The 16229-nt window shown below is 46.4% G+C and overlaps 1 long non-coding RNA gene across 1 annotated transcript in view; it reads right to left on the reverse strand.

The window, feature by feature from the left end:
- The window catches only part of LOC140214347 (uncharacterized), a 199309-nt gene extending 186641 nt beyond the window's left edge, over positions 1–12668 (reverse strand). The window contains exon 1 of the long non-coding RNA XR_011891297.1: positions 12585–12668. This is a non-coding gene — a long non-coding RNA (uncharacterized lncRNA). The remainder of the gene's footprint in view (positions 1–12584) is intronic.
- Between the last annotated feature and the right edge of the window lie 3561 nt (positions 12669–16229).

The raw sequence follows: 16229 nt of genomic DNA on the forward strand, positions 1-16229 counted from the left end.
AATTTTAGCACAGAGCAACGGTACCTTCCAAAGGGCACGGCTGTAGCTTATTTTGATGGTGTTGCGGATGTTCGAGGCTGCTGTTCGCTACTCGAAGAAGCACCTACGCAAGGCCCAGCTTCTGCACTCGACGTCAGCATTGCTTTGTCGCAGCACAAACGAGAGCGCCTTCTCACAGTACTGTCGAAGTTGAATGACTGCTTTGCGTCGATGTCCAGCATCGGACGGACGCCTCTAACGAAGCATCGGATAATTACAGAGGATACGGCAAGACCAATTCACTAAAATATTTATCGTGTGGCTCTCAGAGAACGTGAAGCCATACAACATCAAGTGACAAAAATGCTGGAAGACGAAGTGATTCAGCCATCAACGAGTCCCTGGGCATCTCCTATAGTACTAGTTAAGAAAAAAGACGGCAGCTTCCGTTTCTGCGTGGACTACCGAAAATTAAATCAAATGACAAAGAAAGACGTGTACTCCCTTCCCCGTATAGATCATTCACTCGACAGGCTTCGTCACGCGCGTTACTTCTCTTCAATGGACTTAAAAAGCGGATATTGGCAAATCGAGGTAGATCCGAGAGACTGTGAAAAAACTGCTTTTGTGACGTCAGACAGCTTATAAGAATTTATAGTCTTGCCTTTCTGCTTCTGCTCTGCCCCTGCTACATTCCAACGCCTCATGGACACTGTGCTTTCGGGTCTGAAGTGGAAAACCTGCTTACTGTACCTGGAAGACGCCATCGTGTTATCCGCAACTTCTGAAGAACACCTCCAACGGCTTGAAGTAGTTCTGCAGTCCATCCCGTCCGCCGGCCTCACCCTGAAGCCGGAGAAGTGCCACTTTGGCTTCGGGGAACTACAGTTTCTCGGTCCCGTCGTCAGCCACGTAGGTGTTCACCCAGATCCTGGGAACATTGCGGCCGTAGCACAGTTTCCAGTACCAACCGATAAAAAGGCTGTCAGGCGCTTTCTGGGCCTCTGTGCCTATTACCGCCGGTTTATTGCGTACCTTGCTCGCATTGCGTCGCCGTTAACTCGCCTGACGAGAGATGACGTTGCTTTTGTATGGGGCGACGAAGAGCAAGGGGCATTCACTGACTTGCGGGAACGTCTCCAGACACCTCTATTGCTTGCTCACTTTGACGAGACCGGTCCTACATTGCTCCAAACTGATGCCAGCAATGTTGGCTTGGGAGCTGTTCTTGTGCAGTGGCAGGAGGGCACACAAAGAGTACTTGCCTATGCAAGCAGAACACTCTCGCGCACAGAGGCCAATTACTCCACAACTGAGAAGGAATGCCTTGCCGTAGTATGGGCTGTTGTGAAATTTCGGCCATATTTGTATGGCCACCACTTCACAGTTATCAGCGACCACCATTCACTGTGTTGGTTGACAAACCTTAAAGACCCTTCGGGACGACTGGCGCTTTGGAGCCTATGGCTGCGAGAGTTTGACATGACTGTCAAGTACAAGTCGGCAAAACGACACACGGATGCTGACTGCCTGTCTCAATCGCCGATAGAGTCGTCTGCCCCACCCGAAGAAGACTCGGCATTTCTTTGTGTCCTGGACACATCCACCATCGCCGAACAACAACGGGACGACCCTGAGTTGCTTGAGCTCATCACTTACTCAGAGGGCAGATCTGCCAAACCGCCTAGGGTTTTCGCAAGAGGCCTCTTGTAATCTGATTTGCAGGCCAAAGTCCTCTACAAAAGAAACTATACTTCGACCGAGCTCCCCTATCTGCTCGTCCTTCCTGCAGCTCTTCGCACGGAAGTTCTTCAAGCCTGTCACAACGAGGTGACTTCTGGTTACTTAGGCTACACGAGAACGTTGGCCAGATTGAAGCAGAGGTACTACTGGCCGAGACTTAACACCACCGTGAAACATCACGTCCGCACTTGCCTCGACTGCCAGAGGCGCAAGTCGCCTCCGTCGAAACCAGCCGTCCTCCTGCAACCCGTCCATGCTCCTCGAAGACCATTTGACCAAATCGGAATGGATATGGTGGGTCCACTTCCTACTTCTACTGCCGGGAATCGCTTTGTTATCGTAGCAACCGACTATCTCACACGTTACGCTGAAATAAAGGATATCCAGAGAAGCACAACGGAAGAGGAGGCGCGCTTTTTTATTAAGCACATTGTGTTGCCACACGGCGCACAAACCGTCGTAATAACAGACCGAGGAACCGAATTCACTGCAGCGCTTTTACATCATGTTTTGCTGCTAAGTGGAACGGCGCATCGGAAATCAACCGCCTACCATCCACAAACCAGCGGATTAACAGAACGCCTAAACAAAACAATTGAAGACATGCTCTCCATGTACGTGGATGTTGAACATAAAATTGGGACGACATCCTGCCGTATATCCCCTTTGCATTAACACGGCGAAACAAGACATGACGCGCATGACAACGTTCACCCTTGTTCATGGGCGGGATGTACAAACGATGTTGGATGCTATGCTTCCACATGACTTTGACGACACTGATATGGACGCCGTTGTGTTTACGCAACGCGCAGAAGAGGCTCGGCAACTCGCGCGCTTCGGATCTGCCGACAGCAAGACTACGACGCAGGGCGCTATGACCTTCACCATCGAATAGTAATCTATGACGTCGGCGACACAGTATGGGTTTGGACTCCCATACGAAAACGAGGCCTCTCCGAGAAGCTGTTAAGGCGATACTTCGGACTATATCGAGTATTGCGCCGACTCAGTGACGTCACGTACGAGGTCGTCCCCGATAGTCCCAATTGTACGCGGCGCCGCACGCACCGTCCTGAATTTGTGCACGTTGTCCGCATGAAGCCGTATGTGAGCGAATAACTATGCGAGAGACCCTTAATTCCGCAAGTGACACTGCTGGTCAAGCATCGGGACGATGCTCTCATCATCATAATCATCATCATCATATTCATCATTCTAGTTACGCGCACTGCAGGGCAAAGGTCTCTCCCATACTTCTCCAACTACCCCAGTCATGTACTAATTGTAGGCATGTTGTCCCTGCAAACGTCTTAATGTCATGCGCCCACCTAACTTTCTGCCACCCCCTACTGCGCTTCCATTCCCTTGGAATCCAGTCCGTAACCCTTAATCACCATCGGTCATCTTCCCTCCTCATAACGTGTCCGGCCCAGGCCCAGTTCTTTTTCTTGATTTCAACTAAGATATCATTTACCCGAGTTTGTTCCCTCACCCAATCTGCTCTTTTCTTATCCCTTAACGTTACACCAATCATTCTTCGTTCCATAGTTCGTTGCGTCGTCCGCAATTTCAGCAGAACCCTTTTCGTAAGCCTCCAGCTTTCTGCCCCATACGTTAGTACTGGTAACACACAGCTGTTATACACTTTCCTCTTGAGGGATAGTGGTAACCTGCTGTTCATGATTTGAGAATGCCTGCCAAACGCACCCCAGCCCATTCTTATTCTTCTGGTTATTCATTCTCATGATCCGGATCCGTGGTCACTACGTGCCCTAAGTAGATGTATTCTCTTACCACTTCCAGTGCCTCGCTACCTATCGTAAACTGCTGTTCTTTTCCGAGACTGTTAAACATTACCTTAGCTTTCTGTAGATTAATTTTCAGACCCACCCTTCTGCTTTGCCTCTCCAGGTCAGTGAGCATGCATTGCAATTGGTCTCCTGAGTTACTAAGCGAGCCAATATCATCAGCGAATCGCAAGTTGCTAAGGTATTCTCCATAAACTTTTATCCTCAATTCTTCCCACGCCAGGTCTCTCAATACCTCCTGTTAAGATGCTGTGAATAGCATTGGAAAGATCATATCTCCCTGTCTGACGCCTTTTCTTATCGGGATTTTGTTGCTTTCTTTGTGGAGGACTACGGTGGCTGTGGAACCGCTATAGATATCTTCCAGTATCTTTACAGATGGCTCATCTACACCCTGATTCCGTAGTGTCTTCATGACCGCTGAGGTTTCGACTGAATCAAATGCTTTCTCTTAATCAATGAAGGCTATATATAAGGGTTGGTCATATTCCGCACAATTCTTTTTCACCTGATTGATAGTGTGAATATGGTCTATTGTTGAGTAGCCTTTACGGAATCCTGCCTGGTTCTTTGGTTGACAGAAGTCTAATGTATTCCGGATTCTATTTGCGATTACCTTAGTAAATACTTTGTAGGCAATGGACAGTAAGCTGATCGGTCTATAATTTTTCAAGTCTTTGGCGTCCCCTTTCTTATGGATTAGTATTATGTTAGCGTTCTTCCAAGATTCCGGTAAGTTCAAGGTCATGAGGCATTGTGTATATAGGGCGGCCAATCTTTCTAGGACAGTGTTCCCAGCATCGTTAAACAAATCTGCTGCTACCTGATCCTCCCCAGCTGTCTTCCCCCTTTGCATTGCTCCCAAGGCGTTCTTTACCTCTTCCGGCGTTACTTGTGGGATTTCAAGTTCCTCTAGACTATTCTCTCTCACCTTATCGTCGTCGGTGTTACTGGTGCTGTATAAATCTCTATAAAAATCTTCAGCCACTTCAACTATCTCATCCATATTAGTAACGATATTGTCGGCTTTATCACTTAACGCACACATCTGATTCTTGCCCATTCCTAGTTTATTCTTCACTGCTTTTAGGCTTCCTCCGTTCCTGAGAGCCTGCTCAATTTTATCCATAATATAGTTCCTTATGCCCGCTGTCTTACGCTTGTTGATTAAGTTAGAAAGTTCTGCCAGTTCTATTCTAGCTCTAGGGTTAGAGGCTTTCATAAATTGGCGTTTCTTGATCACATCTTTCGTCGCCTGTGATAGCTTACTGGTTTCCTGTTTAACGGCGTTACCACCTACTTCTATTGCGCACTCCTTAATGATGCCCATAAGACTATCGTTCATTGCTTCAACACTATGGTCCTCTTCCTGGGTTAAAGCCGAATACCTGTTCTGTAGCTTGATCCGGAATTCCTCTAGTTTCCCTCTTACCGCTAACTCATTGATTGGCTTCTTATGTACAACTTTCTTCCGTTCCCTCCTCCAGTCAAGGCTAATTCAAGTTCTTACCATCCTATGGTCACTGCAGCGGACCTTGCCGAGCACGTCTACACCTTGTATGATGCCAGGGTTCGCGCAGAGTATGAAGTCGATTTCATTTCTAGTCTCACCATTCGGGCTCCTGCACGTCCACTTTCGGCTAACCCGCTTGCGGAAAAAGGTATTCATTATCCCCATATTATTCTGTTCTGCGAACTCTACTAATAACTCTCCTCTGCTATTCCTGGAGCCTATGCCATATTCCCCCACTGACTTGTCTCCAGCCTGCTTTTTGCCTACCCTGGCATTGAAGTCGCCCATCAGTATAGTGTATTTTGTTTTGACTTTACCCATCGCCGATTCCACGTCTTCATAAAAGCTTTCGACTCCCTGGTCATCATGACTGGATGTAGGGGCGTAGATTTGTATTACCTTCAATTTGTACCTCTTATTAAGTTTCACAAGACCTGCCACCCTCTCGCTAATGCTATGGAATTCCTGTATGTTACCAGCTATTTCCTTATTAATCAGGAATCCGACTCCTAGTTCTTGTCTCTCCGCTAAGCCCCGGTAGCACAGTACGTGCCCGATTTTTAGCACTGTATATGCTTCTTTTGTCGTCCTAACCTCACTGAGCCCTATTATATCCCATTTACTACCGTCTAATTCCTCCAATAACTCTGCAAGACTCACCTCACTAGATAACGTTCTAAGGTTAAACGTTGCCAGGTTCAGGTTCCAATGGCTGCCTGTCCGGAGCCAGGTATTCTTAGCACCCTCTGCTGCGTAACAGATCTGACCGCCACCGCGGTCAGTTGCTTCGCGGCTGCTGGAGACTGAGGGCCGGGGTTTGATTGTTGTTTTCCTATAGGAGGTTGTGGCCATGTACTGCTCCAGGGGGGCGAATCCTGCTCTGGTGAGAGAGTGCGTTACCCGTACTGGTCACCGGGATCAGGCCTTACTTCAGGCCTGTTTGTGCAATTTTTCAACACACGGTTTTTTTGTATTTTCCGGTGGAGAATTGTGCGGCACCGGGATTTGAATCACGGTCCTCTTACACGGGAGGCGGATACCCTACCGTTCCTGCAGGAGTTAAATTAAAAATTAAATAACGGGGTTTTACGTGAAAAAACCACTTTCTGATCATGAGCCACGCCGTAGAAGAGGACTCCGGAAATTTCGACCACCTGGGGTTCTTTAACGTGTACCTAACTCTAAGTACACGGGTGTATTCGCATTTCGCCCCTATCGAAATGCGGCCGCCGTGGCCGGGATCCGATCCCGCGACCTCGGGCTCAACAGTCGTGCTCTGAGTAACCACGGCGGATCCCAGAGGTGTTGTACGCCTCATTTAACCTCCAGTGGTGCCTTATTTGATCAGTCAACGTGGACCAACCTGAGCTCGGTTATACCACACGAATGGCACTCGGCTAGAGAACCTGGATTTATGGCCTGCACATGTGTGGCCATACATAATTGAGCATATATATCTTTTTTTAAGAGGGTTCCCGTATAATGATAAAATAAAAGAAAGTACATTAAAAAGAAAAAAAAGAAAAAAAGGAACATAACAGGTGATTGAACCGTGGTAGAGAAACGGAAGACGATATAAGCGTGCGTGGCCATCATACGCCAACGACAAAGTGCCTTAAAATATTTAGACTTGAGGGAAACCTTCGTTAACAAACGATAGCACGGCAATCAGCACTCGAATATAATTATAACCCTTATAATAATTGCAAAAATTCATCTCATCTATGGGATCTAATGCGTGTACTGTTGCTTTGTCTCTGCGTGTATTAGTTAAAAGAGCCAGTTTAAGGGAGGGGAAGAAGGAAGGATGGGAAAGTCTCTGAAGAAAAACTGGAGCGCCGTGGTTTTAATGCGCACCCGTGGTAGAGAAACGGAAGACGATATAAGCGTACGTGGCCAAGATACGCACACGACAAACTGCCCTAAAATATTTAGACTTGAGGGAAAGCTTCGTTAACAAAGTATGACACCGCAATCAGCGGTCGAATAAGACGAGAGAAATTATTGAGACGTGGAAAATTCCCTTGAAATAAATGGTTTGCGAGGCAAATGCTTGTAAGTATTGAACCTCTCAAAAGATGAGGGGGAAAATGCGCTCACCGAGAGGGCATCGTCCGCACGAGACCACCACCAGGCACCTTACTGAGACGTGGAATGCTCTGCGGCCGGAACAAAGCCTGCCTTCTCCGCTGGCCAAGAGGAGAATACGTGCTTTCCGATTACGCGTGCGTCTATTCTTCTATGCAGACGACAACGAAGATGGGGACATTAACGGATTTCGTCTAGTGGGTCAGTGAGATTCGGCTAGGACGAAGAAGACGTGTCTCTGGCCTGTTTGTTATTCGAACAAGTTGTCCTACGGCGCTTGAACGTCTCCCTGTCTACAGTCCGCGTTGTACTGCGACAATATAAATGAAAGTCATTTGCGGCAGAAAGGTGGACTGCGTGAAACTCAGGTGGATGTACTCGCTTGATGAAGCTGAAATTCACCTTGGGAGGTGGGTTCTGTTAACCATAATAGAGCTGTGTAGACTGCAGCGACACCGTATGTGAGCAAAATATCAGTAAGAGCCGTCATGTAATAGTTGCCATCTGGGACAGCTGCCGAACATGACAATTCGAGATACATTACGATTTTGGAAGGTACGCGAGTAGAGTATCTGCAGTGTAAGAGAGTCGGAGGAGGTTGGTCACAGAGCAGAATTGGCAGAAAAAACATCAACTCGAAGTATGAAGCCACGAGGGCGCTGCGCAAGGAGCGCAAAAATGACAACCACAGGGTCACTACCGACGGTAATTTAAACTCTTGAAATCCCTACAACAGCCACCGTCTTGCAGTCAGTGACACGTACGATTGAGGTCGCGGGAGGTGTAAGGACTTGTTGGTTTCCTGAGGAAAACTGGCACTCATGGCAGGCACGTGCACCCCAGTAACGACCGTAACTTGTGAGAGGGACGCCTTCGACGTAGGCTTTACGTGGTCTGGCGTGCACGTAAGGGCAACAGAGGGTTTCGGGTCAAGGTCGACCATGCAGCTTCACCTCCAGGAGCTGCGCAGTCTAGTTTTCCGGCGAAACGCGACGGCTTAAGGACGATGAAGCAGAGCGGTGGCAAGTCGGTGAATGACATGGACGCCGATGCGGCGGATGCGACTGGGTTAGCGAGTACTTTCTTCAGGGACACTGGGTGCAGATGATTTGATGCGGGGCGAATAGCGGCATCTGGTACGCAAGGGACAAGAGTAAGTGGAAAATGGACTACGGGACTGAAAGCGCCTCTGACTACGGTGATAGCAAGCAATGAGTCCAGCTCGGGTGCAGCGGAAACAGATAAATTTATCATCAGCTGTTGGCTTTCGCGGCAGGTTGCAAGAACGGTGAAGTGCGCACGGTGCACGACAAAGCCTACCCGAGAAGGCTAGGGCGGCGTCAGGAGTGTTCATGGTACAGGCGGTACAGAAGAGGCAAAGGTTCATACATTTCTGTCGAACAACGGCCTGCACCATTGAAACAGCCGGCTTTGAGGTGTCGTAAAACATGGGTTAATAAAAAACCGGATAAGCGGCCTAAAATTCTGGGTGCACGGTGCGCGTCACGACATCTGCTGCGGGTGGCTGACGAGGACAGTTGGAGCAGCATTCGGTAGACACACGAACTGAGGTGAAATTCGGAGGCACTTCCCTTCCTCTATGTGACGGCACTATTTGAGAACATAGTAGAACCACAGTGAAAATAGTAGAAAAACATAGTACAAGAACTCCGCCATTGAAACTCCTCCCTGCTCTCACCCCCGTGCCTCGCGCGAGATAGAAGAGGCCACACTTCCACCTCGCCATCCTCAATCGCGCACGCGAACTTGAGTCGCGTTGGCCTGCTCAACGTCGCGCGCGTTCTTTCGCACATGAAGCATACGGCGCGTGGTGACGATGTTGTCGCTGTTGGACTTTATACAGAACTTCACGGCTATGCCGAAGGCATAAATGCGTGTGGAGTGTCAATTTAATTGATATCGCAATAAAATAAACACAGTTGTTTGTAGTGTACTTTTTAAGGCACCCGTATATTCTGCAAAAAGAGCAGACAGGAGGGGTACACGATTCATTTTCAGCACACATTCAGCAAACATGGACGTCAAGGTTGTAGTTGCTGTTATTTTGATCAAAAAGCTATGCTTGCTTTGTCTACCATGCTTGCCTTGTCATTCTGTGGACTCAGAAGGATAATTATGAAGAATGAAATGTAATAATATAAAAACATCCAACAAGATATTCATGTTTACCGCATTTGTTGCCACGATTATGGGGTATTTTTCGTAAGGCAATGCAATAATTGAAAGGCGCCTCCCGAGTAGTCGTTGCTGCGGAGCTCGTCAAAGTTTCGGCAAAGCTCGATGACCCTGAGTAACTGTAAAACCTGAGTTCTTCTAAAGCTTTGTGACCCTGAGTTTTTGTAAAATAGCATCTATAAGGCATAGTCGAAAATCTCCTTCATAATGTGGCTTGTGCTGCCCGCCTACATCATCGCGGGATTGGCTCGCTTACACAGGTCGACAGTATCCTATACATCAAGTTAGTAAGTTGGGCCAGTTGGTTAGAACTCGTCGTTAGGCTCATAACAGCTCAAAACATAGCGGGTGAACGTTTCGCCAAGTTGCTGGGAACAGCTTCAGAGACGTTCTGCGCGAATTTCCCGCACGCCAGAAGGGTCAAGCACTTCTGATAAGCTTGGCTTCAAGCCGGCCCATGTGTGAGGATTTTCTTTGTGGTTTCTAGACCATACGTTGCCCACCATCATTAAATTTTGACGTTGGTGAGCGAAGTGTTATATCCCAAGTATTGTGGGCGCTCGCACATTCATATGATTAAATGCAATATACGACGTCATTGTCGTCGGTACCACTCAGCATCGCTCGACACAGAGCACCCGTGCAATCCAGCGCTGGCGAAGCCAGTGGGCATAGCAGCGGCAGCACGTTTTCACAAAACCAGTCTAGACTCTCGAAGCACGAGCACTGCTCCCAGCGGGGACATTGTGATGCAGCTGCAGTAGGAGGCAATCGTTTAATGCAGTAATACTAGTACAGTTTAAACATAAAATCATAACAATTCTACTCGATTACGACTTCACCTTCTTATTTTCGTACATTGCTTTCTTTCCAAGGCATTCTTAGGTTGTAAAAGTTGTCTGAGTTTATTTTCAACACAATCAATATACATTGCTTTGACACATCAGTCTTCAAATCTCGCCATTCAGGGGCTCGAACATCATCAAAACTTGGAATCCCCTTGGTTACGCATCCTACCGCATGTAGCACATCGTTCGCAAGCTGCTCTTACGTGATAAACTATAAATCACTTTATCACTTTGTGACATTTAAGGTGTACTTTCCTGTGTATAGAAAGAACGCCCTTTCATTATAGGGAAAATAAATATACACAAAACAAAACACGTACACAATGGATGTCTTAAGCTGCCATAACGTTTTTCTCGAAAGCGTGCAAGACAAGGCATTGCACCTATTGCCTAAAAGCCATACATGCACGCCCTGCTAGTTGCTGCATCTTGCCATGTCAATGAGTATTCGCTATGCTAAGCAAGCAACATGCAGAAAGGTGCATTGTTTACACGACCTCCGTACTTCGATTCCCTTTATATATAAAGTGTCGAACCTTGTTCTACTAGACAGTAATGCCGGTGTCAGTTGTATTCGTCCTTCTCCAGAGCAATTATTTTCCTCTTGTATACGAGGAATGGTTCTTCCCTCCGTAAAAGCAAAATGACCGACCTAAAGAAATCACTGTCATACCTTTGCGGAAACCTGGAGGTTGCTTTTGTAATTTGTGTGCCCCTATACCAGCATTTTGTTGAAATTTTGTTTGGTAAAAAGAGGTATTAGATTAGAGCTCCAAACCCCCTGAAGGATGCAAAGTGGTCTACAGTCTAAGATCTATGATTTTGATGTTCACAAGCGAAAACAAGCATCTATTGACGGTGGTCATTTCAGTGACGCATACCTATTCCTAATATTCACTGTAGTGTACGTACATTATAGGAGTATTGAGTTACTTCAGTGTGGTAGTTTATAAGATACAAGATACAAGATACTGCTTACTGCATCGTACACTCTTTAACCATAGTTGGATATAACCTGCTGAATAACGCTCATTTTATTATTTTTGCTTCATTTTCTTTGTTCAAGCAGTACTTCTCGTGGTTCTATGAAGTTATGCATTTAAATACCTATCCTAGTAAACGTGTATCCATGGCGTGCCATGGGCAATGTCTATCCACCTACTTTGAGCTGCACGACATTCAATACTACGCAATACTCTAAGAAAATGGCGTACATCAGGAAGAAAAGCTCAGTGCATTTTTACAACTTTTTGCATTAGTAAAAATGTGAATATGTATATTCTGTGCATTTTTCAAAGCGTTCGTTTTTAGAACGTTCTATAAAAATGCTATTCTTCAACCGCACACGCAATCTCCTCCACGATTCCTATAACTAGTAAGTTTTAGGCTCCTGAGTTTGCGAGCGTGATTGTTTTACAAAATGACGGCAAAAGAAAAGATAGTGGTCCTCACTGTGAGCGCACGCTGCAGTAAAAAAAAATTAGAACAGGAGGAAAATAATTATTAAGTCTGCCACCTTGTTTATTGCGTACAAACTCAATTGAATACTGTCAGGCTTTAGAACCCGCAAGCTCGTGCGCTCAAGCACAAGCCATGCCCACTGAGCAATCAGGCTGACAGGCAGATAATTCCAAGCAAGTCATGACATTATTTTGCGACCCTGCACCTAAATTTGAAAGTTTTGAGCCGCGTACTGTTGGCTGTTACCATTTATACTGGTTCATTCATCTTTCATTGAAACACATCTACCACGCAAATTAAAAATCTAATCCAGGAATCAGTGGCAGCTTAGTTCTGAATTCAGAAATACTAGTGCTGAAATGGCACAGTGCCGTATTATATACAGTTTGGATCTAAGAGCGAAATAAAGACAACGATAGGATGTGAGGCCTGCCTTATTGCGCAGCTGAAACAGTGGCTGGGAGGCTTTTAGGCGGCGTTCCTATATCTGAAGCAATGGTGAGTGCATATGAAGCGAAAGTTCAACACAGCTCCAGCCACATGGCGCACGCATGTTTATACACATATTTATTGGCAACCAGACGCGCCAGACACGTGATAATGCCGTGAGCCATTGTGGTGTAACTAAGCGGTGACGGTAGTCTATGATAACTTTCGAAAGAGCCCGAAAAACACCGTCGCCTGTTGACGATAACTGAAGTAGGCAGCAAAATTCGTTCAAGCATTAGCGTCTTATTACTTTTACTGTGCCCAGGCTGCCAGTCCCATTGTCTACAAACATACTATGTGATAAAACAAATGATACCTAATTAATAATTAGGTTTCACTGCTGCTTAAGGTGGCTGTGTCGCCCAATGTGCCTGTACGTGTTTTCGCGTCACAGCGGGCTGTTACATGAGCACACACACACACAAAACAACAGCAAGTAGGTGAGCCACAACTTACGGAATCTTTGTCAGTACAGTAGAAACCATATGGCAGTGTCGGGGATTTTTCGGCCAAGCAGAGTCGGAGATCGCTGTGGTAAGTGGTATTTTCCAACTGGCCAAGTGGCAGGATAAAGAGAACAAATGCGCGGTAGCTATATAAAAATGCAACGTTTCGTAGTATAATTACCCTACCAAATTTCGTACGTGCATGCGGAAAAGCAGTTTTCACTTAATTTTAAGTAAGGTTAACAGTACAATCACGGTGGTGATCAGCAATCTAGGCAAACAAAGACAAAAGAAGGTAATGAAGCCACATCATTGTTTATCATGCCCTTTCTATCGTAAAGCAGTAGGGTTTTTTACGGGGGAGCAAGTACTTAAATCAAACATCATAAACCGACAAAGATGTTAAACAGTGACGCAGGCATGAGGAAACACGTGCCGGGAAGAATTCAAAACGTAACCTCACCCAGAGACACCATGCAAACTTTCCTATCTAGAGCACGTCAGATGTGAACGTTGCCTACAGGAAAGGATCACAGAAGGCATGTTCGCACGTATGTGACTAGAGCGCACAATATCCTCCGCATTCAATATTTTTCACTCTAACGGCTCCGTACTTAGTGCAACGGTCCGCGGTGTTCAAGTGCGTGCTTGCCATTGCAGTCCCGCGCATGAATGCGATTTACAGACAGTTCTCTTATTACTGCAACTATTCCCACGACTCCTACCGTTAAGACAAACTTCTGTGTCCTATCGTTTAGATATACCACGTACCACACCACAAAAGAATTGCGTGTGCTACGCCAGTCACCTAAGGCTCAAATGTTTCCGTGTGATCCACATTGCAGCCGTTTCCCTTGTTCTACAATATGGCAGATCTGCACAGGCTTGGTATTATTTTCAGGGCCAGAAACGTAAACCGTATCCCAATATATTTTTGATTATTTTAGTTAGTATGTGCGAGCCCTCACGAACGCAGGGTACAAGAGCAACTTTTTCTTATCCCCACATTTTCACCAGGACTGGCAGTGCTCTCTACGACTATGTTGCTTTATAACCCTCAGCAGACCCTCAGCAGCACACAAGGCAATGTGCTCAGAGAAAACGACATTATATTGCACGAGCAATTGGGCTGAATATGTGTCATTCCCCACGTGCACATATAATCCTGCAGTACTAACAGCCTAACCGTTCTCTCCACCAGCTTGGAGTGCTCCTAATTGAAATGTAGCAATGGTTTCTGACGACGAAGCTTCCACTACCAGCAAACGTGCCGTCCCGTCAGGAACAACGCCACGTGAATGAACCTGATGGCATCACCATCAGGAAGCTCGTGCGTAACCTCAAGACATAAAAGGTCGTTCCCAAAACTCATTTTGGAGACAGCGCTGTCATCTTTTTACATTCTGGGTTTCCTGTTTTCTGGGTATTGCGTTGGTAAGGGGCCTTGAACGGATTTGGCACGAAGTAATAAAAATACAATTAAGACAAGTAGGTATATCTCCAAAATACTTTCTTATTTCAGAAATTACCTAATCTGTTGAGCAGAGGCGGAGTAATTGGCAATTAGTCTGGCCGTTTGCAGCACTTCTGCTCCTTCTTCAATTTCTTGCACTGCGATGGATAGGGCGGAGTGGGGTGTGGCCACAAAGCTGCGCCTAGTGAGCGTCACTGCGTTGCACTAATCAACTTTAAATTGGGCTGTTGACGTAAACGTGACTGATTCCAACACTTCATTCTCGATAGGAAAACGCGGTTCTGTTCGGCGAGCGACATTGCGCTCGGCCAGTGGAGTTGTTGCAGCACTCCACGGTGGTTGAAGCATCTACGCTGAGTAGCAGAGCGCAGATACATGCAAATGCAGTGCGTATGCACTGCGTTTTAATTTTTGGAGCAGGTCCTTGCTTGACTGCCCGCACACTCTCATTTTATCACGTTGTAGTGACGTTCAATACCACAGTGAAAAAAACTGAATCACAGAAGTAACTCACTTTTTCGCGAATATGTGCAGAAAAAAACATGTTACACTCAAAGTACACGGACCGCAGTAGGCGGTTGTGGAAATCTTGTGTGCGGGTCAACCGTGTAGACTTTCATACATAACCAACCAAACTTCCAGCGTCCGGGTTGTCTTGTGGTGGAGCATCAATATGAGCGTGGCAGAGGCTGTAGGCTCAGAATGTTTTCGTCCGCACTTCTATATCATGGTGGCACCGCATTTTTGCAACCAGAGGCTCTATCATGCTTGACTTCCTGAATGGTTCCTCATATTGACTAGCCTACACACTACGTGATGGTCGCTTGGGACATTGAACGACCTGCCAGATTGTTTATAGGCCTAATTTTACGGCCGCCCAAATTATGTCAGGCATTCCTTTTCAGTACTTGAATAATTTAGGGCCCTAAAACGTAAAACTATCCCAATGTGTCTTTATTCCAATCTCCGGACGTCAGATTTGCGTAGCCGCCGACGCAAGTATTGGGCGGTCACCAGCAGGTTTGTCTGAACAGACCAATCAAACGCTGTCCTCGTTCATAGGAAGTCACATTTGTTTGCTTGAAAAACGAATAACATTGCCTACACTGAGCGGCTTCTCTTATCTAATTGGTTGACAAGAGGCGAGGAGCACGCTCAAGTGGAGAGGGATTCGATGGGGCCGAGCCACTGCACTGAAAATCGATAACCGGATGAAGAGGTTGACGATGGCGTTTGCTGCGATTGGTTCACTTTCCCTTACTTAGCTTGCGGTTTCTCGTCAACAATCGCGGCGACATGCAACGGCAGCTTAATAATGACGCTAAAACGGATCTTCAGCAAAGAAGAGTTGGCAGAGCGAGGTCTTATACCTGCCGAAAGTGCTTAAAAGGGGTTCACGGCCACGCAAAAAGTTTTATTCTACAAAAATAAACCCATGCTCTCCGGCAGGTGCGAGTAGCCAGTGCCTGAGCGATCGGTGGCAGTCATCTTACATTCCTTTCGGAACGGGGCAACCTTCGGGCATTCAAAAGAAAATTCAGTTTTGTTCGGTATAATAATGCTTCTTTAACACGTACCCGTCACTTTGACGCAGTGGGTTTTTGCTGTTTTGTGGCGTCGCATGACAGGCAGGTGTATTTGGTGCAGCCCGAAAACTTTTTACCAATAGCCGAGGCCTAATAACAAAAAGGCGTCGAATCCGAAATAACTATATTTCTTTTGTTCAGTCAAATCATGCATTATAAGCGTGTGCACGTCATATCAAAAGGGGAGCTATTGCGGTTTTCGCGTCGCCGCATGCTGTACAGGTGAAGCGGGGATGGTCCAAAAAACTTTTTACTCCAGTATTTCTCCAGTATTTCTGACGACATGAAATACTCTAGTATTTCTGACGACATGAGCTAACTACGGCTTTCTTCGTAAGCGTAGTGGCATTTCTGCGGCTTCAGCAGGAGGCCAGATGACTTGATTACATTTAGTACTGTCACAATGCGCGAAGCGTGATTGTCGAAATTTGAGGCAGAGACGACGACGGCATGAAGGTATACTAAATAGGTCTGCAATTTCAAGCCAGTAAATATCATGTACATCACACGTTGGAAAGCTGTGTGTGCCCAGAAAACACCAAATGAAATGACCTTGAACTTACAGCAATTCCCACCGGATTAAAAGAATTCCGCG

The sequence above is a fragment of the Dermacentor andersoni genome, unplaced genomic scaffold (genome assembly GCF_023375885.2).
Source record: "Dermacentor andersoni unplaced genomic scaffold, qqDerAnde1_hic_scaffold ctg00000039.1, whole genome shotgun sequence".
Lineage (NCBI taxonomy): Eukaryota > Metazoa > Arthropoda > Arachnida > Ixodida > Ixodidae > Dermacentor > Dermacentor andersoni.